Source organism: Triticum aestivum, chromosome 5B, assembly GCF_018294505.1.
Source record: "Triticum aestivum cultivar Chinese Spring chromosome 5B, IWGSC CS RefSeq v2.1, whole genome shotgun sequence".
In the NCBI taxonomy this organism is placed as follows: Eukaryota; Viridiplantae; Streptophyta; class Magnoliopsida; order Poales; family Poaceae; genus Triticum; species Triticum aestivum.
This window is the reverse complement of record NC_057807.1, coordinates 308,785,063-308,812,186: the sequence shown is the minus strand read 5'-3', so window position 1 is coordinate 308,812,186 and position 27,124 is coordinate 308,785,063.

The window sequence follows — 27,124 nt, the reverse complement described above, 5'->3', positions numbered from 1 at the left end:
ACACCATATGCATGATATGAGCAATATAACCCAGCCAAGTTAGAGCATGCACCTCGGGGGGGGGATACGACTGGTCATCTGTCTCTGAATCCTCCTCTGAGGAGCTATCTGTAACCAGCAAGAAATCTGCATTGACAGGTAGCACTGACTGCTCAGAAGACCTTGTTTCCACTCCAGATTTTCCCATGACTGACTCAAATGGCTGATGCACAGGAAGAGTAGATGAATGTATAAACATTGTTGACAAATGGAATACATTATGGAAAAACATATGGCACAATACAATTCACATATACGATGACTGGCTAAACAGGATGGCATTGCATGATTCACATATATGATGTCTGGCTAAAGAAGATGGCATTGCATAATTCCCATATACTCCCTCTGTTCCTAAATATTTATCTTTTTAGAGGTTTCAAATGGACTACCACATACGGATGTATATAGACATATTTTAGAGTGTAGATTCACTCATTTTGTTTCGTATGTAGTCACTTGTTGAAATCTCTAAAAAGACAAATATTTAGGAATGGTGGGAGTGTGATATAGAAACCAAACAAGTGGCATTCACACAAAGCAAATCTAAACTAAGCTGATGACATATAAGATGTACAATGTAAGCAATGCAAGGCGCCATATGCATGATATGACCAACATCAGCATGCCAGGTTAGAGGAAACACCTCAAGCGGTAAACAGGCGTGGTCGGCTCCTTCTGAATCCCCATCTAAACAGTTATCTTCCTCTGGAATACAATCTAGAAATGCAGGAGGGGGGGCCACTTCGCCCACCATGGAGCGGCGTCTGCATGACATTATATTCCCACGCAACGGTCTTCTCATTTTCTCTACATGTTCAGTACGATTGTGTACAATATCTGGCATGCATAATAAAAAATAGTTAGATTTTGTAAGACCTAAGGGGTGCATGAAAAAATCAAGACTGATGGTAGCAAACGAGTGGATGGATCCAAAACTAATGATAGCAGGTAGATTATAGCTTCAGTTTAAAAATATAGACAATGGATCATCTATTGTTTGTTGCCCACCCAACATGAACCACATAGAAGACCCCAGATGAACCAGATAGTAGATAGATACTATCCGTTGCTGGATCGATATGAGACCCATGGGCATTTCAAAACTCAAGTTTGAACAATAAAGTAGCAGGTAATAATAACCGATGTATAACGTAAGCAAACACGAAAGACTGCGACCTCTCTTCCGGAACTGTGCAGTCCTAAGGTTCATCTGCTCAGTCGATGATGGTAATGCAGTTGGCGTGGCTGCCGGCAATGGGGAAGATGATCTGAGGCGGTGAAAGAAATTCTGCAGGGGGATCTCCGCTGCAGTGAACGCTTTTGTCGATGGTGCACCTCAGGTGGGGCGGATGACGGCACGGCAGGAGCAGGACATAACACATAGAGTTTTCTTTGACGCCTATCTGAAAATGAAGTAAATCGGTAAGGGCTCCTTAGAATTGGAGGATTCTATAAACGCAGGGACAGGAAAAACAGAGGAATAGGATAGGAATGCACGTGCAAAACAGAGCATTTGGAAACATAGGATTTCAGTCAACCTGGGTGTTTGGTTCACATGAATTGGAAGATCACATGGATGGAGAAACGTGGTCAAATTAAAGTCAAACCACGTGAAAATGAAAAAATAAGAATCTTATTATGCCAGTAATGCAATTAGTTCTGTTCTTCATGCATATTAATTTGAAAAGGACGTCCAAGTGAATAAAATTCCTATGTTTTTTCTTCGAAAGAGATACCAAAGGAAAAAAATCCTCCAGTTTTGCTTTGCTCCACTCCTTCTAACAGATTTGCACGAATAGTAGTTCCATAGCAAAGGACCCTTGAGGGATCGACATGAATGCAGAGTAACAAAGTGATGCGATGAGTGTACAACCTCTTTGGCATAGCCTTGAGGACCTCAGCATCATTGGGTTGGACGTGGAGGATGGTGATGTTGGTGTGACTATCGGAGGCGGGGAAGAAGATCCGAGGCCTCTAGAAACGGCGCCGAGGGTACTGCTCCGCTGTGATGGACGGTTCCATCATTGGAACAGCTCCGGTGAGGTGTACGGCGACGAGGCTGAAGCAGGACAAGACAGACAATGTTAATCTGAAGTGGGACCCTAATATCATCTGCAATAGATGATGTAAAATACATCACCAAAAAGTGCTACATGCAAAACGCATCAGCCGCGCCACGGCCGCTCCGGCAGATGTTGTAAGTAATGTTCACTCTGAACTTAACTAAAGAAAATGAACTTTACAGTTGAAACTGAATTTTACTGTTGAAACTGATTGAACTAGTAGCAGAGCATTGTAATAGATGTTTAGGGCGTTCGAGCACTAGTAGCAGGGAAGCAGTGATCTAAATCAGCAAACGCTCGAGCAGGGAACGCACTAGCAGAGAGCAAGTCATGCAGTAGCACCGTGAGCGAGTGCTAAAGCAGCAACTCCTGTAGCTGTCGGAGGTTGTGCAGTAGCAGCAGCAGCGCAAGAGAGAGCAAGAGCAGAGCAGCAGCACGAATGAAAGCAAGAGCAGTGCAGCAGCGCGACCGACAGCAAGAACAGAGCCGCAGCATGAGCGAGAGCCAGAGCAACTACAGCTAGTGCTGTTGTGGAAGTCGCCACCGAGGAAGCAACGACATGGGGGAGAAACATGATGGATGATGTGGCCGGCGATGGCGTCGTCGATGGAGACCCACCATGTCTGCTCGGTATCGAGCACCGGCAGCCCCGTGAGATCGAATAAAAGATAAAATGCAGCGGTGAGTGCAGAACCTCCTTGGTGGTGCCAAGTTGGCCTCGGCTTCATCAGAGGAATTGGTGAGGGTGTTGCGGTTCCGGTGGGGCAGGTCAAGACGGTGCTGTGGGGATTGAGGTGGCGGGATAGACGAGGCGAACGTCAGGGCGGCTCCTTGGAGGTGGAGGATGGGGCGGCTGATCCGGCGGGATGAAGAGATCGATGACGGATCCTCATCCGGTGCAGTGGATGAGGGACGGCGAGCTGTTGTGGTGGACGACGTAGTCGGGGAAGAGTCTCCGGCTGGGCGGCGGTCGGGAGGCCGACGGAGGAGCGTGGGGTTTCGCGGGTTTTGGCAGCCTCGATGTACGAATGGGGGGGCGAAGGGGGAGGGGGAGCCAAGCTTAGGGACGCGCTTGTCCGAAATGTAGGGTAAGTTACCAGTGTACCCCCACCGGTTTTGACACAGCGACGTGGAGCTTCATTTCCGGCTGAGGGGTAGAAGGGGGATTTCGCGTGTCTGAGCTGCGGGACCGATTTTGGATGAGGAGGGAGTTTTCGCGCGTGTCGAAATTTTGGGATAACAAGGCGCGGCGCGGGTTGAAGTGGCGGGAATTTCAAAGCAGGTGAGACAAAAGATACTCGAGCTTGAAAATTTCAGGATAACAAGGTGCGGATTCCTTGTTCGGCAGAACAAACTTAACATGTAAAAAAACAATTCATACAAGACACAAGAGAGTCATGTCCCCTTTTTACTATATTGCTATAGATGCCATTGAAAAAACTACAAGAAAAATGTAAAAAAAAATCGGGAGAACAAGATTACCCTGCACAGTACCAAATCGATTCGCACTTCCCTCAACAACAACAAAAAACAAATCAATTCCCACCAAAAGAAAGAGTAATGTCCCTTTTTTATATGATTACAAATGCCAGGATCTCGAATTTCAATTTTTGAATCCATGTTATGTTGAATTCGAATATATTGTTAGGTGACTTGCGGTTTATAATTTATGTAGTCGTACATTTTGATCTTCCATCATATATGAACATTTTGCTCCACCATGTGAACATATATATTGTCGTCTACCATATGGACTAAATTTGAATCAATTTTCCTTATTTGAATATGACTGTTGTCAAGTTATACAATAATTTAAATATTATCTTGATAACAAAAAACATGCATATAGCGGTTATCATATTTCACTATGAACTACATGTGCCATACGCTCTCAAATTCAAATATTTGTATCCATTTTATGTTGAATTCAAATCATAGTACATTATTGGTCTAGGTAGTGAGATGTTCGGGATAATCTAAACCATGTTTTCATATGTATAATTTTTGGCTGAATTGGGACAAGTTTTGGTATAAGCTTCTTGCAAAACCGGAGATTCTCTCAACAAGCCTCATGGTTCCGAGAGGGAATGTGTCACCTTTGTGTGCGAAATGATATATGTTGCCTCCCCCCTGATTTTCTTTACAGAGGCAACATAGAATTATATGAGTGCCCTATTAAATTTTGGAATTATTTCGGGTTCGTTTGGCCTTTTTTATACATTAGTTGAGTTTATGGACTTTTAATGTGCATAATCTAAATATGAATTGCATGCACATGCTCTGGTGCACCAAAGTTGGTTGAAAAATCACATGTGTGTCCTTGGTTGAATTTCTAGGTCCCATGGAAGAAATGAGAATGAAATTCAAACATCTGGGCGTTGTGACTCGGCCGAGAACATCGAGAAACTTAGATTTTAAATTCATGTAAATCCAAAACTCGCCTGGAAATCATGAAAGTTGGCATGGTGTCATGTCATGGCACTAACATGTTGTGGTAAAAAATTGGGCCGATTTGCAAGCTCGTGGTTCTAAGAGGGAACGTGCCACCTTTGAGTGTGAAACAATATACGCTCCCCCCCTTGAGTTTCTTAACAAAGGCAACATAGAACTACATGAGTGCCCTGTTAAATTTTGGAATTATTCCGGGTTCATTTGTCGTTTTTTATACATTAATTGAGTTTCTGGTCATTTAATGTGCATAAGTCAAATTTGAACTACAAGCACATGCTCTCGTGCACCAAAGTTGGTTGAAAAATCACATTTGTGTCCTCGGGTGAATTTCTAGGTCCCATGCAAGAAATGAGAATACAATTCAAACATCTAGGCATCATGGCTCGGCTGAGAACATTGAGAAACTTGGTTTTAAAATTCTTGTAAATCCAAAACACGTCTGAAAGTCATGAAACTTGGCATGGGTGTCATGTCATGGTACTACCATGTTGTGGTAAAAAAATTGGCCGAATAGGAACAGATTTTGGTATAAGCTTCTTGCAAACCGAAGCTTCTCTCAAGAAGGCTCGTGGTTCTGAGAAGGAACGTGCCACCTTTGAGTGTGAAACGATATACGTTGTCCCCCTTGAGTTTATTTACAAAGGCAACATAGAACTACATGAGTGCCCTATTAAATTTTGGAATTATTCCGGCTTCGTTTGGCCTTTTTTACACATTAATTGAGTTTTTGGTCATTTAATGTGCATAATTCAAATTTGAACTACAAGCACATGCTCCCGTGCACCAAAGTTGGTTGAAAAATCACATTTGTGTCCTCGAGTGAATTTCTAGGTCCCATGCAAAAAATGAGAATAAAATTCAAACATATGGGCATCGTGGCTCGGTCGAGAACATTGAGAAACTTGGTTTTAAAATCATGAAACTTGGCATGGTGTCATGTCATGGTAGTACCATGCCGTGATAAAACAAATTGGCCGAATAGGAACAAATTTTGGTATAAGCTTCTTGCAAATCGGAGCTTCTCTCAAGAAGGCTTGTGGTTTTGAGAGGAAACGTGTCACCTTTGTGTGCATAATTCAAATTTGAAATACAAGCACATGTTCCAGTGCACCAAAGTTGGTTGAAAAATCACATGTGTGTCCTCGGTTAAATTTTTAGGTTCCATGCAAGAAATGAGAATGAAATTCAAAATTCTGGGCGTCGTGGCTGGGCTGGAAACGTTGAGAAACTTATTTTTTTTAATTCCTGTAAATCCAAAACACGCATGGAAATAATGAAACTTGGCTTGGTGCCATGACATGGCACCAACATGTTGTGGTGGTTTTGCAGTCCGATTTGCGAAGGCGCACACATTAACAATCAACAAAGTCATTTTGGAACAAGTGTTGTCACGTTACAATCGGAAACACAAGTATTATTGAAACCGTGGGCGTTCTATTTATTTACGTGCCGCCACGCGTCCCCATTTTTTATTAACTAGGAGGTGTCGTGCAGGGTAGCTATTTGAGTACAAGAGGCGTGCGATCAGACCCCTGTCCATGCTTATCGGGAGGAGAGCCCTTTGACTTCCATCTGCCGTCCACCTCTCTCCCAAGGTCTCCATTAATGGCGCCCGAGCCTCTGTTTAATGGCGTGGCTATGTCTCACTCGACTGAGATTTAGGAGAGAAAAAAGAAGATCTGAAAGCACGGATCTTGATGTAAGATCCGACGGACCTATATAGCATCTACTGCGACTTATAGCAAGACTGATGAATATATAAGGATGATTAATTGTCTTACATAATTATAAAGATAATTAAAAAAGCCACATGCGGCTACGCCCGAAATACACAAGGGTAAAAGAAGAAGGAAGACAAGGATCTGGCTTGCTGATCTCTACTTTCTTGATGCGTTGCTGCAGGCCGCGGGAACTAGTCTCCGTAGCGAGCGGTGATGAGATCTTCCGTGTCCTCAAGACGCTACTTGAGAACATCCACGGATTCCTCCACCAGCCTTGGGCGCTCGATGCGGAGCATGTCATTCTCGTCCATAAGTTTCTTGACGAATGACGCCGGTCCTCTTCAACAAGGCACTGGTCTCCTCCTGCTGGTCTGCACTTCGGACGATCTTCGCCCTCAGCAGGTCGCGCTCGGCCCGGAGCCTCTCATTGCCCTCCCATAGTTGCCGGATGACGCCGGTAGCCTGTTCAAATGATGCTTTCATGTCGTCCTGCAACCTCGCCCAGCCAGAGATCTCATCCATCTGGCTATGGACAATCACATGCATGCTCCTGTAATAGTCGTCGCCTGCCCGCGAGAAATTTTCCCACGCCGCCGCGTCATGGCGGGACATCTCTGCTGCATTCGCGGCGCGGCGGGACATCTCTGCTGCTTCCGCGGCGCAGCCGGATGATGACCCACAAGTATAGGGGATCTTTCTTAGTCCTTTCGATAAGTAAGAGTGTCGAACCCAATGAGGAGCAGAAGGAAATGACAAGCGGTTTTCAGTAAGGTTTTCTCTGCAAGAACTGAAATTGTAGGTAAGAGATAGTTTTGTGATAAGATAATTTGTAACGAGTAACAAGCAATGAAAGTAAATAAAGTGAAGCAAGGTGGCCCAATCCTTTTTGTAGCAAAGGACAAGCCTGGACAATTTCTTATAATGAGAGAAGCGCTCCCGAGGACACATGGGAATTATCGTCAAGCTAGTTTTCATCACGCTCATATGATTCACGTTCGGTACTTTGATAATTTGATATGTGGGTGGACCGGTGCTTGGGTACTGCCCTTACTTGGACAAGCATCCCACTTATGATTAACCCCTATTGCAAGCATCCGCAACTACAAAAGAAGTATTAAGGTAAACCTAACCACAACATTAGACATATGGATCCAAATCAGCCCCTTACGAAGCAACACATAAACTAGGGTTTAAGCTTCTGTCACTCTAGCAACCCATCATCTACGTATTACTTCCCAATGCCTTCCTCTAGGCCCAAATAATGGTGAAGTGTCATGTAGTCGACATTCACATAACACCACTAGAGGAAAGACAACATACATCTCATCAAAATATCGAACGAATACCAAATTCACATGACTACTAATAGCAAGACTTCACCCATGTCCTCAGGAACAAACGTAACTACTCACAAAGCATATTCATGTTCATAATCAGAGGAGTATTAATATGCATTAAGGATCTGAACATATGATCTTCCACCAAGTAAACCAATTAGCATCAACAACAAGGAGTAATCAACACTACTAGCAACCCACAGGTACCAATTTGTGGTTTTGATACAAGATTGGATACAAGAGATGAACTAGGGTTTTGAGAGGAGATGGTGCTGGTGAAGATGTTGATGGAGATTGACCCCCTCCTGATGAGAGGATCATAGGTGATGATGATGGTGATGATTTCCCCCTCCCGGAGGGAAGTTTCCCTAGCAGAACAGCTCTGCCGAGCCCTAGATTGGTTCCGCCAAGGTTCTGCCTCTTGGCGGCGGATTTTCGTCCCGTAAGCTTGCTTATGATTTTTTCCAGGGTAAAAGCCTTCATATAGCAGAAGATGGGCACCGGAGGGCCATTAGGGGGCCCAGGAGACAGGGGGCGCACCTAGTAGGGGTGGGTGCGCCCCCCACCCTCCTGGCCAGGGTGTGGGCCCCTGTGGTGTTTTCTTCGATCAATATTCTTATTAATTCGAAAAATGACTTCCATGGAGTTTCAGGACTTTTGGAGCTGTGCAGAATAGGTTTCCAATATTTGCTCCTTTTCAGCCAGAATTCCAGCTGTCGGCATTCCCCCTCTTCATGGTAAACCTTGTAAAATAAGAGAGAATAGCCATAAGTATTGAGACATAATGTGTCATAACAGCCCATAATGCAATAAATATTGATATAAAAGCATGATGCAAAATGGACGTATCAACTCCCCCAAGCTTAGACCTCGCTTGTCCTCAAGCAGAAGCCGAAATCGATAAATATGTCCACATGTTTAGAGATAGAGGTGTCGATAAAAATAAAATATGGACATGAGGGCATCATGATCATTCTTATAACAACAACATATAAAGATTTTGTCATATGATTTCTTATGATCAAGTAACAATCAATTCACAATGTCAAGTACGGTTCATAAACTTCATTGGGAACTAACAAACTATAATCTCAGTCAATGAAGCAATTGCAATTTATCATAACATCAGAAAGAGTCAAGAATAGAGCTTTTCAGCAAGTCCACATACTCAACTATCATATAGTCTTCTACAATTGCTAACACTCACGCAATACTTGTGGTTATGGAGTTTCAACCGGACACTAAGAAAGATAGGGGCTTATTGTGTTGCCTCCCAACGTATTCACCTTTCGGTGATGTCAACAATAATAATTCATGCTAACTTACATGCAATTGGATATATATATTAGGATCTTTCAAACACGAGGAGCTTGCCAAAGGATAAAATGAAAAAGGGAAAGGTGAAGATCACCTTGAGTCAAGCATAAAGTAAAAACATAAAGTAAAAGATAGGCCCTTCGCAGAGGGAAGCAGAGGTTGTCATGTGCTTTTAGGGTTGGATGCACAAAATCTTAATGCAAAAGAGCGTCACTTTATATTACCACTTGTGATATGAACCTTTATTATGCAGTCCGTCGCTTTTATTACTTCCATATCACAAGATCGTATAAAGCTTATTTTCTCCACATTTATAAGTCATACATATTTAGAGCAATTTTTATTGCTTGCAACATGACAACTTACTTGAAGGATCTTACTCAATCCATAGGTAGGTATGGTGGACTCTCATGGCAAAACTGGGTTTAAGGGTATTTGGAAGCATAAGTAGTATCTCTACTTGGTGCGAGAAATTTGGCTAGCATGAGGGGGAAAGGCAAGCTCAACATGTTGGGAAGATCAATGACAATATACTTTAACTAAGATGTGAGAAAACATAAACTATTACATTGTCTTCCTTGTCCAACATCAACTCTTTTAGCATGTCATACTTAATGAGTGCTCGCAATCATAAAAGATGTCCAAGATAGTATATTTATATGTGAAAACCTCTCTTTCCTTATTACTTCCTATTAATTGCAACGATGACCAAAACTATGTTTGTCAACTCTCAACAACTTTTATGCCTCATACTTTTCATGTGTGAAGTCATTACCATCCATAAGATCAATATGAGCTCTTTTATTCTTTTTATTCTTTCTACTTTCCCAAGATCATAGAAAAATAGCAAAGCCCTTGACTCAACACTAATCTTTATTATAGATAGCTCACGGACTCGATTACATAAAGAGATCACAAAGCAAAACTCAAAACTACTTGATACCAAAACTTCAATCTACTAGATCAAGATATTACTAAAAGGATTGAACTAAGTAAAACGGTAAAAATAGGAGTGTGATGGTGATACGATACCGGGGCACCTCCCCCAAGCTTGGCAGTTGCCAAGGGGAGTGCCCATACCCATGTGATTATGTCCTCGAAGGTGGTGAAGTAGGAGTTGTTGATGATGTAGGCTTGTCGTCCATCTTCCAAGGCATAGGCTCACCATCATAGAAGGATGATCGAGTCTCCGGGATCCTCAAATCCGCAGCCAAACTCATCCTCTTGAATCTATATTCATACTCACAGTTTTGGTTTTGCAGGTCATATATCTGGGCTTGGAGGTGCTCGATTTTCACTTGAAGCTTGAAGATGGTCTCCCCAATGACCTTGGCATCTAGCTGGTGGTTGTTGGTGAACTCCGTGATCATCATCTGGTTGACGTTGAGTCCACGCTCCACCATCCCTTGGCACTTGAAAACTTGTTGCTCCATGGCTTCGAGCTTAGTCTCCATGCTTTCGGTATGCCTTGGTCCCTCTACATCGCGGATGTGCAGCACCCCCTCACGCATGTCAATGGTTTGAGGGTGTTGCAGCACCTCTGCAAGATAGGGGTTGATAACCCTCTCGAAAAACTTGTCCTTGGGAGCGCTTGGAGACGTCATGGTGCTCTAGATCTGTCACAAAAACAGCTCAAAACGAAAACAGAGGATATTTGCATGATACGGTGATCAAAACCTTCGGGAGTTTATAGAATGATTTTTTACCGACCAAAATATGTAACGTGCAAGAAAACGGAGTCCAGGAGGCACACGAGGTGGCCACGAGACAGGGGGCGCGCCCAGTAAGGGAGGGCGCGCCCTCCACCCTCGTGGAGGCCTCGTGTCCTTCCCGGATTACTTCTTTCTTTCCAAAATTCTTAAATATTCCAAAACGGAGAAAAATTGCCATTAGAACTGTTTTGGAGTCGGTTTACTTACCGTACCACATACCTATTCCTTTTCGGAGTATGAAACGTTCTGGAAAGTGTCCCTTATGTATTCCTCCGGGGTTACGATTTCAATAATATTGGTTTCAACATTGATAGGATTACCTGAGATATAATGTTTGATTCTTTGATCGTTCACCACCCTCGGACTTGTGCCTTCGAAGTTGTTGATTTTTATGGCACCGGAACGGTAGACTTCCTCGATGACGTAAGGACCTTCCCATTTAGAGAGAAGTTTTCCTGCAAAAAATCTTAAATGAGAGTTGAATAATAACACAAAATCACCTACGTTAAACTCACGCTTTTGTATACTTTTGTCATGCTAGCGTTTGACTTTTTCTTTGAATAGTTTGGCATTCTCAAAGGCTTGGGTTCTCCATTCATCAAGTGAGCTAATGTCAAACAACCTCTTCTCACCGGCAAGTTTGAAGTCATAGTTGAGCTCTTTAATAGCCCAATATGCTTTATGTTCAAGTTCAAGAAGTAAATGACATGCTTTTCCATATACCATATTATACGGAGACATACCCATAGGATTTTTATATGCAGTTCTATAGGCCCATAATGCATCATCAAGTTTTTTGGACCAGTTCTTTCTAGATCTATTCACAGTCTTTTGCAAAATTAATTTGAGCTCTCTATTGCTCAACTCTACTTGACCACTAGACTGTGGGTGATAAGGAGATGCGATTCTATGATTAACATCGTACTTAGCAAGCATATTACGGAAAGCACCATGAATAAAATGTGAACCACCATCAGTCATAAGATATCTAGGGACTCCAAACCTCGGAAAAATAACTTCTTTAAGCATTTTTAATAGAGGCGTTATGATCAGCACTACTAGTTGGAATAGCTTCTACCCACTTAGTAACGTAATCAACAGCAACTAAAATATGTGTGTAACCATTAGAGGCAGGAAAAGGTCCCATATAATCAAAGCCCCAAACATCAAATGGTTCAATAACAAGAGAATAATTCATAGGAATTTCTTGACGTCTACTAATATTACCAATTCTTTAACATTCATCACAAGATAAGACAAACTTACGAGCATCTTTGAAGAGAGTAGGCCAATAAAAACCGGATTGCAATACCTTATGTGCAGTTCTATCTCTAGCGTGGTGTCCTCCATATGATTCAGAGTGACACTTGCGTAGGATATGTTCCTGTTCATGCTCAGGTACACAACGTCTAATAACACCATCTACTCCTTCTTTATAAAGGTGTGGGTCATCCTAGAAGTAATGTCTTAAATCATAAAAGAACTTTTTCTTTTGCTGGTATGTGAAACTAGGTGGTATAAATTTAGCAACAATGTAATTAGCATAATCAGCATACCAAGGAGCAGTACGAGAAGCATTAATGACCGCTAATTGTTCATCAGGAAAGCTATCATCAATAGGTAGTGGGTCATCAAGAACATTCTCTAACCTAGACAAGTTGTCTGCAACGGGGTTCTCAGCTCCCTTTCTATCAATAATATGCAAATCAAATTCTTGGAGCAAGAGAACCCATCTAATGAGTCTAGGCTTAGCATCTTTCTTTTCCATAAGATATTTAATAGCAGCATGATCAGTGTGAATAGTAACTTTAGAATCAACAATATAAGGTCTAAACTTATCACATGCAAACACAACTGCTAAGAATTCTTTTTCAGTAGTAGCATAATTTCTCTGGGCAGTATCAAGAGTCTTACTAGCATACTGGATAACATTCAATTTCTTATCAACTCTTTGCCCTAGAACAACACCTACAACATAATCACTAGCATCACACATAATTTCAAAGGTAAATTCCAATCAGGTGGCTGAACAATAGGTGCAGTGATCAAAGCTTTCTTAAGTATTTCAAATGCTTCTACACAATCATCATCAAAGACAAAAGGAATATCTTTTTGCAATAAATTAGTCAGAGGCCTAGAGATTTTAGAAAAGTCCTTAATGAACCTCCTATAAAAACCGGCATGACCAAGGAAACTTCTTATACCTTTTATGTCCTTGGGACATGGCATCTTTTCAATAGCATCAACTTTAGCTTTATCAACTTAAATACCTCTCTCAGAAATCTTATGCCCCAAGACAATGCCTTCATTAACCATAAAGTGGCACTTTTCCCAATTCAACACGAGACTAGTGTCTTCACATCTCTGCAAAACTCGATCAAGGTTGCTCAAGTAATCATCAAAAGAGGATCCATAAATGGAGAAATCATCCATGAATACCTCACAAATGTTTTCACAAAAGTCAGAGAATATAGCCATCATGCATCTTTGAAAGGTAGCAGGTACATAAACCAAAAGGCATACGTCTATAAGCAAAAGTACCAAAAGGGCAAGTAAAAGTAGTTTTTGATTGATCCTCCACTGACACAGGTATTTGAGAGAAACCAGAATAACCATCTAGAAAGCAGAAATGTGTGTGTTTGGATAGTCTTTCTAGCATTTGATCAATAAAAGGTAAAGGGTAATGATCTTTCTTAGTAGCTTTATTTAGTTTACGGAAATCAATTACCATCCTATAAACTGTAATAATTCTTTGCGGGATCAATTCATCTTTATCATTGGGAACAACAGTAATACCTCCCTTCTTAGGAACGCAATGGACAGGACTTACCCACTCACTATCAGCAACGGGATAAATTATACCTGCCTCAAGGAGCTTTAGTATCTCCTTTCTTACCACTTCTTTCATCTTAGGATTTAATCGTCGTTGAGGATCTCTAACTGGTTTGGCATCTTTCTCTACTTTAATTTTGTGTTCGCATAGAGTGGGACTAATGCCCTTAAGATCATCTAGAGTATATCCAATAGCAGTACGGTGCTTCTTCAGAGTTTTCAAAAATCTTTCTTCTTCTTGCTCTGAAAGGTTAGCACTAATAATAACAGGATATATTTTCTTTTCATCAAGATAGGCATACTTAAGATTACCAGGTGGTCTAAGCTCAAACACAGGATCACCCTTGGGTGGAGGGGGATCCCCTAGGATTTCAACAGGTAAGTTGTGTTTCAGAATAGGACCCTGTTGAAGGAATACTTCGTCTATTTCCCTTCTTTCATTCATAAACATATCATTTTCATGGTCTAGCAAATATTGTTCTAACAGATCAGTAGGAGGCACAGTAATAGAAGCAAGACCAATAATCTCATCCTTACTAGGTGATTCTTTATCACGGGGTTGTCTACGAAACTTAGCAAAATTAAACTCATGAGACATATCCCCTAAGCCAATTGTAACAGTATATTTTTCACAATCAATCCTAGCATTAACAGTATTCAAGAAGGGTCTACCAAATATAATGGGACAAAAGTCATCTTGTGGGGAACCAAGAACAAGAAAATTAGCAGGATATTTAACCTTCCCACACAAGACTTCAACATCTCTAACAATCCCAAATGGCTTAATAGTATCCCTATTGGCAAGCTTAATAGTAACATCAGTATCTTCTATTTCAGCAGGTGCAATATCATGCATAATTTCTTTATGTAAATCATAGGGTATTGCACTAGCACTAGCACCCATATCACATAAGCCATGGTAACAATGATCTCCTATTTTAACAGAAATAACAGGCATGCCTACAACAGGTCTATGTATCTTAGCATCTGGTCTAGCAATATTAGTTGTCTCACCACAGAAATAAATAACATGCCCATCTAAATTATCATCCAAGAGATCTTTAACCATAGCAATACTAGGTTCAACTTTGATTTTCTCAGGAGGTGTATAAGTTCTAGTATTACTCTTACGAACAACAGTCGAAGTTTTAGCATGATCCTTTATCCTAACAAGAAAAAGGTGGCTTCTCAACATAAGTAGTAGGAACAATAGCATCATTATAAGTGACAGTCTTTTCTTCAACTGTAATAGGTGCAACTACTTTTACTTCAATGGGAGGATTATATTTAAACCACTTCTCCTTAGGGAGATCAACATGAGTAGCAAAAGATTCACAAAAAACAGCTACTATCTCAGAGTCAAGTCCATATTTAGCGCTAAATCCACGAAAAGCATCGGTATCCATAAAAGATTTAACACAATCAAACTTAGGTGTTATACCTGACTCCTTACCATCGTCGGAACCCCAATCATCAGAGTTGTGTTTAATTCTTTCCAATAAGTCCCACTTGAATTCAATAGTCTTCAGCATATAAGAACCGACACAGGAAGTATCAAGCATGGTGCGATCATTGAGAGAAAGCCGAGCATAAATTTTTTGAATAATCATATCTCTTGAGAGCTCATGATTGGGGCATGAATATAACATTGACTTAAGCCTCCCCCAAGCTTGAGCGATGCTTTCTCCTTCGCGAGGCCAGAAATTATATATGTAATTACGATCACGATGAACAAGATGCATAGGATAGAACTTCTGGTGAAATTCCAACTTCAATCGTTTATAATTCCAAGGTCCCGTATCATCACATAGCCTATACCATGTCAATGCATCTCCCTCAAAGATAAAGGGAAGACCTTCCTTTTGACAACATCATCGGGGATACCTACAAGCTTAAATAATCCACAAACTTCATCCACAAAGATAAGGTGTAAATCGGGATGCAATGTTCCATCTCCTGCAAAGGGATTAGCTAGTAGTTTCTCTATCATATCCGAAGGAATATCAAAGTAAATATTTTCAGTAGGTTCAGTAGGTTGATGAGCAACTCTTTGCTCTACTGGTCGGGGTGAAGATACCCCGAACAAGCCCCTCAAAGGATTAGTTTCCATAATAACAAGTGACAGAAAATTTCAGCACACTATATAAATGTTTCCTTACCAAGTTCCACTCACCAAAGGCGCTTCACTCCCCGGCAACGGCGCCAGAAAAGAGTCTTGATGACCCACAAGTATAGGGGATCTATCGTAGTCCTTTTGATAAGTAAGAGTGTCGAACCCAACAAGGAGCAGAAGGAAATGACAAGCGGTTTTCAGTAAGGTTTTCTCTGCAAACACTAAAATTGTAGGTAACAAATAGTTTTGTGATAAGATAATTTGTAATGGGTAACAAGCAATGAAAGTAAATAAAGTGCAGCAAGGTGGCCCAATCCTTTTTGTAGAAAAGGACAAGCCTGGATAATTTCTTATAATGAGAAAAACGCTCCCGAGGACACATGGGAATTATCATCAAGCTAGTTTTCATCACGCTCATATGATTCGCGTTCGGTACTTTGATAATTTGATATGTGGGTGGACCGGTGCTTGGGTACTGCCCTTACTTGGACAAGCATCCCACTTATGATTAACCCCTATTGCAAGCATCCACAACTACAAAAGAAGTATTAAGGTAAACCTAACCACAGCATTAGACATATGGATCCAAATCAGCCCCTTACGAAGCAACGCATAAACTAGGGTTTAAGCTTCTGTCACTCTAGCAACCCATCATCTACATATTACTTCCCAATGCCTTCCTCTAGGCCCAAATAGTGGTGAAGTGTCATGTAGTCGACGTTCACATAACACCACTAGAGGAAAGACAACATACATCTCATCAAAATATCGAACGAATACCAAATTCACATGACTACTAATAGCAAGACTTCACCTATGTCCTCAGGAACAAACGTAACTACTCACAAAGCATATTCATGTTCATAATCAGAGGAGTAATAATATGCATTAAGGATCTGAACATATGATCTTCCACCAAGTAAACCAATTAGCATCAACTACAAGGAGTAATCAACACTACTAGCAACCCATAGGTACCAATTTGTGGTTTTGATACAAGATTGGATACAAGAGATGAACTAGGGTTTGAGAGGAGATGGTGCTGGTGAAGATGTTGATGGAGATTGACCCCCTCCCAATGAGAGGATCATTGGTGACGATGGTGGTGATGATTTCCCCCTCTCGGAGGGAGGTTTCCCCGGCAGAACAGCTCCGCCGGAGCCCTAGATTGGTTCCGCCTCTTGGCGGCGGAGTTTCGTCCCGTAAGCTTGCTTATGATTTTTTCCAGGGTAAAAGCCTTCATATAGCAGAAGATGGGCACCGGAGTGCCACCAGGGGGCCCAGGAGACAGGGGGCGCACCCCCCACCCTCCTGGCCAGGGTGTGGGCCCCCTCTGGTGTTTTCTTCGCTCAATAATTCTTATTAATTCCAAAAATGACTTCCGTGGAGTTTCAGGATTTTTGGAGCTGTGCAGAATAGGTTTCCAATATTTGCTTCTTTTCCAGCCAGAATTCCAGCTGTCGGCATTCCCCCTCTTCATGGTAAACCTTGTAAAATATGAGAGAATAGCCACAAGTATTGAGACATAATGTGTAATAACAGCCCATAATGCAATAAATATTGATATAAAAGCATGATGCAAAATAGACGTATCACCGGACCAGTCTGCTGCATCAACGGTGCGGTGGGACCTCCGTGCTACTTCAACGGCGCGGCGGGACCTCTCTGCTGCTACTTTCGTGTGGCGTGACATGTCAGCTGCTTTCGCAGCGAGGCGGGACATCTCTCGTGCTCCTGCTTCCATGCTCGCCTTTCCCTGGTGGCAATCTCTCAACCCAGAACTCACGCTGGCCATGGCAGACGCAAGGGAAGCATGCTGAATGACTTGTTTGTTTTTCTGGATGAGGAGTTGAGGAGGAATGTGCAGTCATCTTGGCATACTAGTATTTATAACCGAGTACTAATACGCTCCTAAGTGGGAAACCGTTTAGGTTGTGATCGGTGTGAACAGGTTTGCAATTCAATATAGTGTGGTACTAATACGCTCCTAAGTGGGAAACCGTTTAGGTTGTGATCAGTGTGAACGGGTTTCCAATTCAATATAGCATGGAGTAATTTGGAATGTGACGAGACGCAAGCTCAAAATTTATTGACGGTTCTAGTTTCGAAGTGTGGCACTATTCCTGGATGGCGTTACGTGGGCACGTGTTCTCGGCCGTGGTGTAGCATATGCCATGGTAGTTCTTTTGCTACTGCTGTGTATGTGCAATAACTGGCACCATCGTATATATATCTTACGGTTAATGGGGCGTTCGACAGAAATAGCCGTGTGGCGAGCTATAGGCTAGTCATTTTTTCAGACGCATTAAACCTATCTCTCGGGACTTCTCGCACGCACCATTGTGCCACCCACAAAAACTTGTACTCTGAGTTTAGTACGTTATACAGGAAGAGAAGAGGTGCACGCACGCACTCATCCTCTCACACACGCGTCTGTTTTTTCTCGAAAAGGAGGATGATGACCCCCGGCCTCTACATCTGGGAGTCACACATGCATCTGTAGCTACGAATTGTAGTGTTCTCAACCATCCGATTGGCTCTATCATGGATGTACCTATATACTAAAACATGTCTAGATACATCTATATTTTGACAAATGGAAGGCATGTATTGTGGAACGGAGGGAGTGCTTGTCATCAAAATGGATAAAAAGGGACGTATCTAGAACTAAAATACGTCTACACACATCTCCTTTTATCCATTTTGGTGACAAGTAGTACTTCTTACCCAAAGGAACTTTATATCCAACAGACACAAAATATGCGTTTGACTGTTGGAAATTACTTATCTGATGTAGAAGTAATTGCTGCATCGCCACCAAAACCCACCTTTTCTTAAGATAAAGTAGACTGAGGTAATCCCTATATTAGCATATTACTAAGATAAACAGAAGGCACTATAGAAACATTTAGGATGTGAGCTTGTCAATCTGAATGTGGAGGGACACCAGCTTAGCCCCGGCCAGCAGCTTGGGCGGAACTGTGAAGAAGGTCAGCTCCTACACGTCAACGTCACTGGGATCCTTGCTTCTTGTCACCTCCATTTCCACCTTGATGGCGTTGGTCATGCCTTTGGGCTCCCTCGGCGGGCCGTTCGCCCACAGCTTGGCCATGTAGTGCGGCAGTGGGGACGCCCCCGCTCTGATGCAGATGAACGACATGGCGATAGGCGCGCCGATTTTGAGCATGCCGCCGACCAAGAAAAACTTGTGGTCGTCCTCCTCTGCGAACAGCAAGAGCCGTGGCTCCGACAGTGGCACTTGCAGCTGGAGTACCTTGCCATACTGGATCCTATGCACGGGCATGGGATGCGCGGTGCTGATGTGGTGGTAGAGCGCCGGCGGCGGGCCTTCGTAGCCGTAGACGGGCACTGGGCATTTGTAGGGCGCGAGCGGACACACGCTCTGGTGATCGGCAAGCTTGTGGTAAGTGACATAGAGCACACATCCTTCATGCGGGCACTCCACCCTCACCGACGAAAGGACGGCGTCCACCGTCGTGTTCCGCACGTCGAAGCCACCGCCGTGCTTGCACTTCTGGCATTGCCGCTGGTTCCTGGGGCGCTCAACGCGGTAGTCCGCGCAGGCCAGGTGCCCTCCCTTGCACTGTAGAAATCAATCGAACAGCACATCAATCAAGAAACCTGCACCTTGCTTAATCAGCCGAACGGACGAGGTGTATTCGAACCTCATACACTGTAGGCGTCAATGAGCGAAGGCACAAGGGGCAGTGGAGCACAGTGAGGTCCATCGAGACCTTAGAGAGCTCCATCGTCGGGTCCTGTTTCGTCTGCATGATCTCGCCCTCCTCGTGCACAACCATCTCTCGCTTGGGCCGGGGCATTACAAATCTTTACCGTCACATATTTTATACTACTTCAAGGTGCATTAAATCAACACATGCAAGTATCAAAAGGTGAGTCACGACATGCATGCATGTGTTGTAATTAATGCATCGGTAAACGCAAATTATTGAAATATATCGAGTGCTGTGCTTTGATGTGTCGTGTCAACTCGTACATCAACGAGAAGTTTGATTATCCTCTCCCTCGCGGACTTAACTGCACCTACCTTTGGCTGTATGACAGGTTGGCCACCCACCTGTCGGGCCCACCTGTCATACATGCAAAGGCAGGAGCGTCCCTCCCTCGCCCATGAGCGTGGTGGCTGGCAAGACTAGGAGAAGCTTTCGCTACACGCTCTCCCTCCCGCACGCGGTGGACATGCAGCAGTTCAATCGGGGTCAGATGGCCAGAAGCGTACTGTAGTACTCCTCCAGTGTAGTAGTACTCCATCATTGTTCGACTTCCTGAAGAGGCGAAGAGCCAAGCGCAGCCCGGACGCTCGTGTGGCAGTTTCATGTGTAGAGTAGTCTAGGATAGCGTGTACCGTGCCTATAAGCTTAAAATTGTTGGGGTCGGCTCCATGCTATGTGGCCGTCTCAAAGTTTTTTTAAAAAGTTAAAATAGTCTTCTGGCCCTACCTGTCACCCTAGTGATTGTAGTTTGCACGCTCATCTGGTCAATACAAGAATATATATTTTAATTTGTGGTGGGTAAATGTTAGAGGTTTCAGCAAATATATTGTACACTGCGGGTCTTTTATCCAAGTTTAGAGGCAAGCATGTGGGGCCAGTGCTATGATGTGTCGCATCAACTCGTACAATGAGGAGAAACTTGATTTTACTACTACACACCTTCTCCCTCGCCCATGCACGTCGTTGCTCACAAACGAGGACAGGTTTTTGCTTATAGTACTTCTACAACAAGCTATCCCTCCCGCTCGCGGTGGACGGACATGCAGCAGTGGATTCGACACTGTAGAAGCCGTAGTAGTAACATCATTGTTCGTCTTCTCGAAGAGGCGAAGAGCCATGTGCAACCCGAACGTGGCAGTTGCGAACATTGGAGCACGCATATAGCCAGGCTCTTGCATGAGACAAAATTGCTATGTGATCCCACTATGTACTAGTACGTACAACTACTTTCTAGTATAGCCCTGTAAACCAGAAAGGAGTATTTGTCCTTCTAGAGATTTCAACAAGTGACTAGACTACACCGAGACGGAGTACATATGGAGCAAAATGAGTGAATCTGCACCGTAAATAAATACGTAGTTCTATCGTTTTCCTCTCCGAGGTGCACAATATTGAGTATACTGACTAGTCTCTTTTTGACACGCATTTATGTTTTTTTTGACACAGTACAGACGCAAGCGCTCATATACACACTCATACACTCACCCCTATGAACGCACACACGCACGGCACTATCATCTTGAAATTTACGAAGTCACCATAGGCACCTCGTCGTCGACGGTAACGTCTCCTCACACGCGATAGACGCGAGTGGCAGTCATCTCCATAGGTGCTTGAATGCCAAGGAGGGAGAGGGTAGCGGTTCCCGAGACCCTGAACGGTCAATGATGCATCCTCAATTACATGCAGAGGGAATTAATTGGAGAAGCATAATAGAGCCAGCACGATGTGAATGCAACAGAGCTTGGACTCTCATATAAAGGCGACCCACCACTCCAATCCATCTACTCCCAAGTCTCTGCACAACACTACTCACTCCAATCCAAGACCAAGTGACCAGAAGCCACAAGCACCTATGGAGGCGATGGACGCGAGCGGCAGTCGGCTATGCCAAATCATCCAAGGCACCAGCCTGCGGCCCCGCACCGCGCAGTGTTTCTAGACGGTGCTGGCGTCCGCTGGCATCGTAGCCCTCGCCGATGCTGGCTTCGCCTCTCGCATGGACGACATGATGGTCAACTCCATCCGCAAGTTCACTGCCATCAAGAAGCACGCGGACGACCTTGCCATACTGCTCCAGCCCGCACGCCCAGGCTCCTCATTGCCTGCCACCCTCATCGGCCTCCATCATGTCGAACTCTTTCAAGCCCTGGTGGCCCTGCAGGTGCCGAAGGTCGCGACGAAGAATGTGCACCTCGAGGCCGCGCTCGCCACGCAGCGCCTCGCCATGCAAGAAACTATCGACCTGCACATCCACGTCTACGAGGAAATCGTCTACATAGGCCACTACAAGGCAAGCGAGGACAGAAAGACGTTGGCCTTCTTCCAGCGACTGGAATCTTTGGACTCCATTGTTCATAAGCACGTCGACCTGGCCATGAAAGCCGTTGCTACTTAGGTGCCGTTCGGTGGGCCGACGCCCTGAGTCGAGGAGGTGGACGTCGTTGATGGATGCATATCTTCTTCTTGCCTCCTGTAACCAGCACTGCATCGCCTCATGGCCTTAATGTTTTATTCGTATAGTACTCCCTCTGTTCTCAAATATAAGTCTTTCTAAAGATTCCAGCAAGTGACTACTACATATGGAGCAAAATGAGTGAATCTACACTCTAAACTATGTCTACATACATCTGTATGTTGTATTCCATTTGAAATAGTATCTAAAAAGGCTTATATTTAGGAACGGAGGGAGTATATGGCATTTTTATTCCAGTCGTAACGTTTTCACTGTGAGGTGGGGCTGCACTTGAGCAAACCCACCCTGCCCACTGGGTTTCGGCCGAGTTTAGAATTAGAAGAGAGAAACGAGGGAGGAGAGCTAGTTGTAGCACGAACGCTGTTGTCAGATGGGACTCATGTTGATAGAATAGGAGTACTGAGCACTCGTGCCTCTTTTTTTTGAGGGAAAAATTAGTCGTATGTCTAGTACCACTAGTTGGGTGCGTGCGACCTATAGTTGTCATCACTTTAGGTCTCCTTTTCGAACCACAGCTACGCTTCACAGTACATATTTCTTCACGCATTTATCCTCCTATATGTACTCCTAGGCTATTTCCACATGCTCCCATTCGCTGACATGTGGGACATAGAGCATCTGGGTCGTAGTGCGTGCACGACTCGGAGCATATGCCGGGGTACTTTACATTTCAGACCTCACGAATTACATGCAAACCCCCCGCAGAAGAATAAATAAATGAATGAATTATGACATGAAACCGGATTACTTTCGTAGAAACCGGAGCATGTTCATTAAATTTTGGACATAACACGTTTATAAAAAATGACCGGACCTAAACTAGTCTAAGGGCCTCTTTGATTTTTCCCGCAAAAAAAGGGCCTCTTTGATTCGCAGGATACTGAAAAGACGGGAATGGGGAAAGTATGATGGCGATGAACCGAGACGAGGAGAACTCTAACTCCGTTAGAGGTTAGAGTTAGATTCTAACCCTAAACTAACTCTAAACCAAAGAGGTGTATGGATGGCAGGGTTAGATTGACAATAAATGCTTTTTCTCAATCATTTGACTACTTTGGACCCTATTTCCTGCCGGATTTGGTGTGGCCGACTCTTCTCTGGCCTCCTGCCGCTCACAGTTGACATAAACGAACTATCTTTACAAATCAAGCATGCAAAACATGATAATTTTTACTTTGTCCATATAAATGAGATATCCCACTTAAACATACAAGTTGTCAATCAAGCTTCACAAAAAAAACACTCCATGAAACAAAGAATGAGCTAACTCATCACGGAAGTCATTCACAATAGGGAGGGAGCCCGAAGCCCCTCACGCATCGAGGGAGGAGCTCGCCACCGTCGCTTTGGAGGAAGGCGCTGTAGAGCCCAAGCCCCGGGAAACCCTCCGACGCTGGCCCTTGCGAGTTGAGGTCGACACCGGCATGGGTAGCAGGGCCGCTTGCCACCGACTGGGAACTTAATCTTTGGGCCTCTAGAAATAATGCAAGCCTGAAACTAAAATACCTAGAAAGGTGAACTAAATCTTTGGGCCTCTAGAAATAATGCAAGCCTGAAACTGAAATACCTAGAAAGGTGAACTGAATCTTTGGGCCTCTAGAAATAATGCAAGCCTAAAACTGAAATACCTAGAAAGGTGAACTAAATCTTTGGACCTCTAGAAAGATTTATTACCTCCTCAAGCAGCATCAAACAATTCCATGCATGCACCACAAATATATACCAAGTTTGATTAGGATCTACTTTTCCAAATCAGAATTAGCGCTAGAGCGAGCAAGATCAATGATATGCCTGTGAGACAGAGAAGGAACAAACAAACTCACCCCTCTCGCGACCTCCCTGGTAGATACACTGCCACCGCGCATGACAGAGGGAGAAAAACGACCGGTGAAGGGGGAGCAGGGCGACCTTCGAAGGCCGGAGGGAGAGGGCGGCCGGAGTAGGGCGGCGGAGGCCGGAAGGAGAGGGCGGCCGGAGGAGAGAGAGGGCGAGCGGCGCTTGGGCAGGCGGCCCTATGGGGAACAGAGAGGAGTCGTGTGAGAGGGGGAGCGATCTGGTGCGGGCAGGGGGGATTTTTTTAGTTCTCTTTTAGTGGGCCCGAGGATGACTAACCCAATTAGAACCTCTCCACCGGGCTAGTTTTTTTAGCTGGGTTAGAGCAAACTAGCTCAAACTAACCCCTCGTGTTTCGATAATTTGAGGCTATTTCAACCCAAACTAGCTCTAATTCAGGGATCCAAACAAAGAGGAGTGATACTATACATGCTACAGTGTGGACCATAGCACATTGTTTTTTATGGCCATATCACCACATTGTTTTCTACTGCTGGTTCACTGGGCTACCGTGGTTCGCACTACTGGTTCACTAGGCTGTCATGGTTCCCACTGCTGGTTCACTGGGCTGCCGTGGTTCGCACTCCTCCGACCTGAGTAGTAGTAGTACTAGTATATACCGCATCATTCTTTGCTCCTTCTTACTACTCCGACATGTGGAAGAGCCAGCATCCGGGTCGACGTGTCATGCACCAGATTAGAGCGCGGAACGGAAGGGGGGTGTCACATCCCTAGTTCTGACAATGCCTAGTGCATGCATTAGAGTGTTACATCATGTTTAAATTTCATTTAAACCTGAGATGGGGATTGACTAAGCCCTAACACCAAATGAATTCAACTAGGGTCAAAATAAAACCTTTTTCATTGAACTCAAAATGTCCTCTAAAAATGTTCAACATTTCTGGTTTGAGGTGGAAGCATCTACCAAAAATGGTTTATATTTTTGCAGGGCATATTTGGTCACTGAATTAAACCATATTGTATTTGACTTTGGGCATTTAAATACTATAAATAATTTAAATGTTCAAATAAATGTTGGAAAATTGTTAGGGGTCACTGAAATAATTCAGAAAACACCCATAACTGTTTCCAGGATTTTATAAAATGATTTGATATTTTAAATCAAATCAAAAACAAATTGCAGAAAATAGAAAAGATAAAACAGAACAGAATTATAAAAGAGAGAGAGAAAGACCCGTACCTGGGCCACTTACCTGTAGCCGGCCCAGCTCCCCCACCTGGCCGGCCCAGCCCACCTCCTCCCCCTTGTCATCTTCCTCCCCTCGCACCGAAGCAGCTCGGTGGCGAGCGCCGATGCCGCCTCGGCCACCTCCTGCTTCCACCGAGGCGTTCCCGAGCCTCCCCCTCACGCCACGCACTTCCCCTCGCCCCTGCACCTCCCCTCTCTTCCCCTGGACCCCGTTCCCTCCTCCGCTTTCCTCCCTGCACGCTCCCGAGCGGAGCTCGTCGTCGCCGACGCCGTTCGCCGTAGCCACCGTGCTCCTCACTGCCACCCGAAGTACCCAGGAGATCCGCCTCGACTACCTCTTCCTCCTCGCCGAGAAGCGCACCGCGGGAGCCCCTGCAACGTCGCCACCGCCGTCTTCTTCAACCTCGGGACCGCCGGCCATCTTCGTCAAATTCTTCGGCTCCGGTGCCTCCCCGAGCTCCCCGAGGCCACCGTCGCAACCCCTGTGAGCTACTCTTCCATTCCCCCTCCTCCTCGCGCTCGTTCCCGTACCCTAGCCGCCTTTTCACCGGAGCCGATTGCTCCTCGCCGCCGGCCATGGCGTGGCCGTGGCCACAGCCACCGCAGCTCGCTCCTGAGCCCACCCGCAACCCCAGGAACCCAAAGCACTTAACCATTCGTCCTCCCGTGCACTGCAGCGCCGGTCCCGCGAAACCCCGAGCTCCGGCCGCCGCCTCGGGCTCCATTCCGGCGAACCCCGGCCACCCCCGCACCTCCCGTTGGTCCCCCTAGATGCGCACGGGCGCGGGCTACCTCCTGGTGCCCTTGGCGCGTCGATCCGATGCCCTAGCGCAAGTCCGGCGCTCCCCCGCCGTGCGGAATGGTCGCCGCCGGCGAAACTCCGGCGACCGCCGATGTGGCACGCCTAATTAGCACTAATGACCACACTAGACACCCCCACAGCCACTGACAGTGGGCCCCACCCCTGGTCAAACCCCAGTCAGCGCTGGGTTTGACCGGGATTAGCTCCTGTGTCACTGACGTGTGGACCCCACACGTCAGGTTTGACCTGGACGGCGCCCGTTGACCTGCTGACGTCATGCCAACGTCATGCTGACGCAATATTCATTTTCTGGAATTTAGTTTATTTTATTATATTCAGAAAATTCCAGAAAATGCCCTAAACTTCAATAAATCATAGAAAATTAACCGTAACTCCAAATTAAATAAATTATATATGAAAAATTATCAGAAAAATTCAAGGAATCCATCTGTACCATTTTCATGCATGTTAGAACAACTTATCACTACTGTTTAGGGCAAATGAAGTGAATGGCATTTGAATAATCACATATGGAGTTTGAATTTGAATCTTGTATTCAAACCAACTTCATTTAATCCGTTGCTAGTTGCATTAGCCCAAAACACATTCATTTTGCCATGTCATGATCATGCATCATATTGTGCATTGCATTGATTGTATTTCTTCTTGTTGCCGGTATCTGTTCCCTCCCGGTAGACGATGTCCGACGTTGTGATCGTTGACACTGATGAAGACTCAATGTTATCTTCAGAAGTGCCAGGCAAGCAAAACCCCCTTGTTCATTCCGATAAAATCCCACTCTCTCGCTCCTGCTCTCTTTTACTGCATTAGGACAACAACGACATATTTGATACTTGCTGCGGTAGCTGAACCCTTTATCCTTTGCATGACCTGTCATTGCCACAGTAAATAGATGAAACCCACTAGCATGAGTAGGAGTTGTTTGAGCCCTGATGTGCCTACTCATTCATGCTTGTTTGTCATGCCTGCTACTGCTTAGAGTTGAGTCAGGTCTGATTCATCGGGGATGAATCAGAGGCGTGTGAACATGTCCTACTATGGGTGAACTAAGTGTGTGAACACGATTTGGTAAAGGTAGCGGTGAGAGGCCATGTAGGAGTACATGGTGGGTTGTCTCATTGCAGCCGTCCTCAGGAACTGAGTTCTGTGTTTGTGATCCATGATCAGTTACTACCACACATTGGGCTCCGGGCGCTCCAAGCTCTCTCGACTTATTAATCAACTTGATCTCTGTCCAGGAGTTGCAACTAGTTTCTGGTGTTTGTAGGTAGTGTTAGTAGTCTACCAAGTGGCACCCGGTACAGGTGGGCTTGGGACAGACTAGGCACAGTGGCCCGGTGTACCAAGTGGCACCCGGTTGGTGGGCTTGGGAACCCTGCACACATCGTTTGGGGCCGTGAGCGACACCCCGGCCGGATCTCCTTGCGGATGGAACCCGA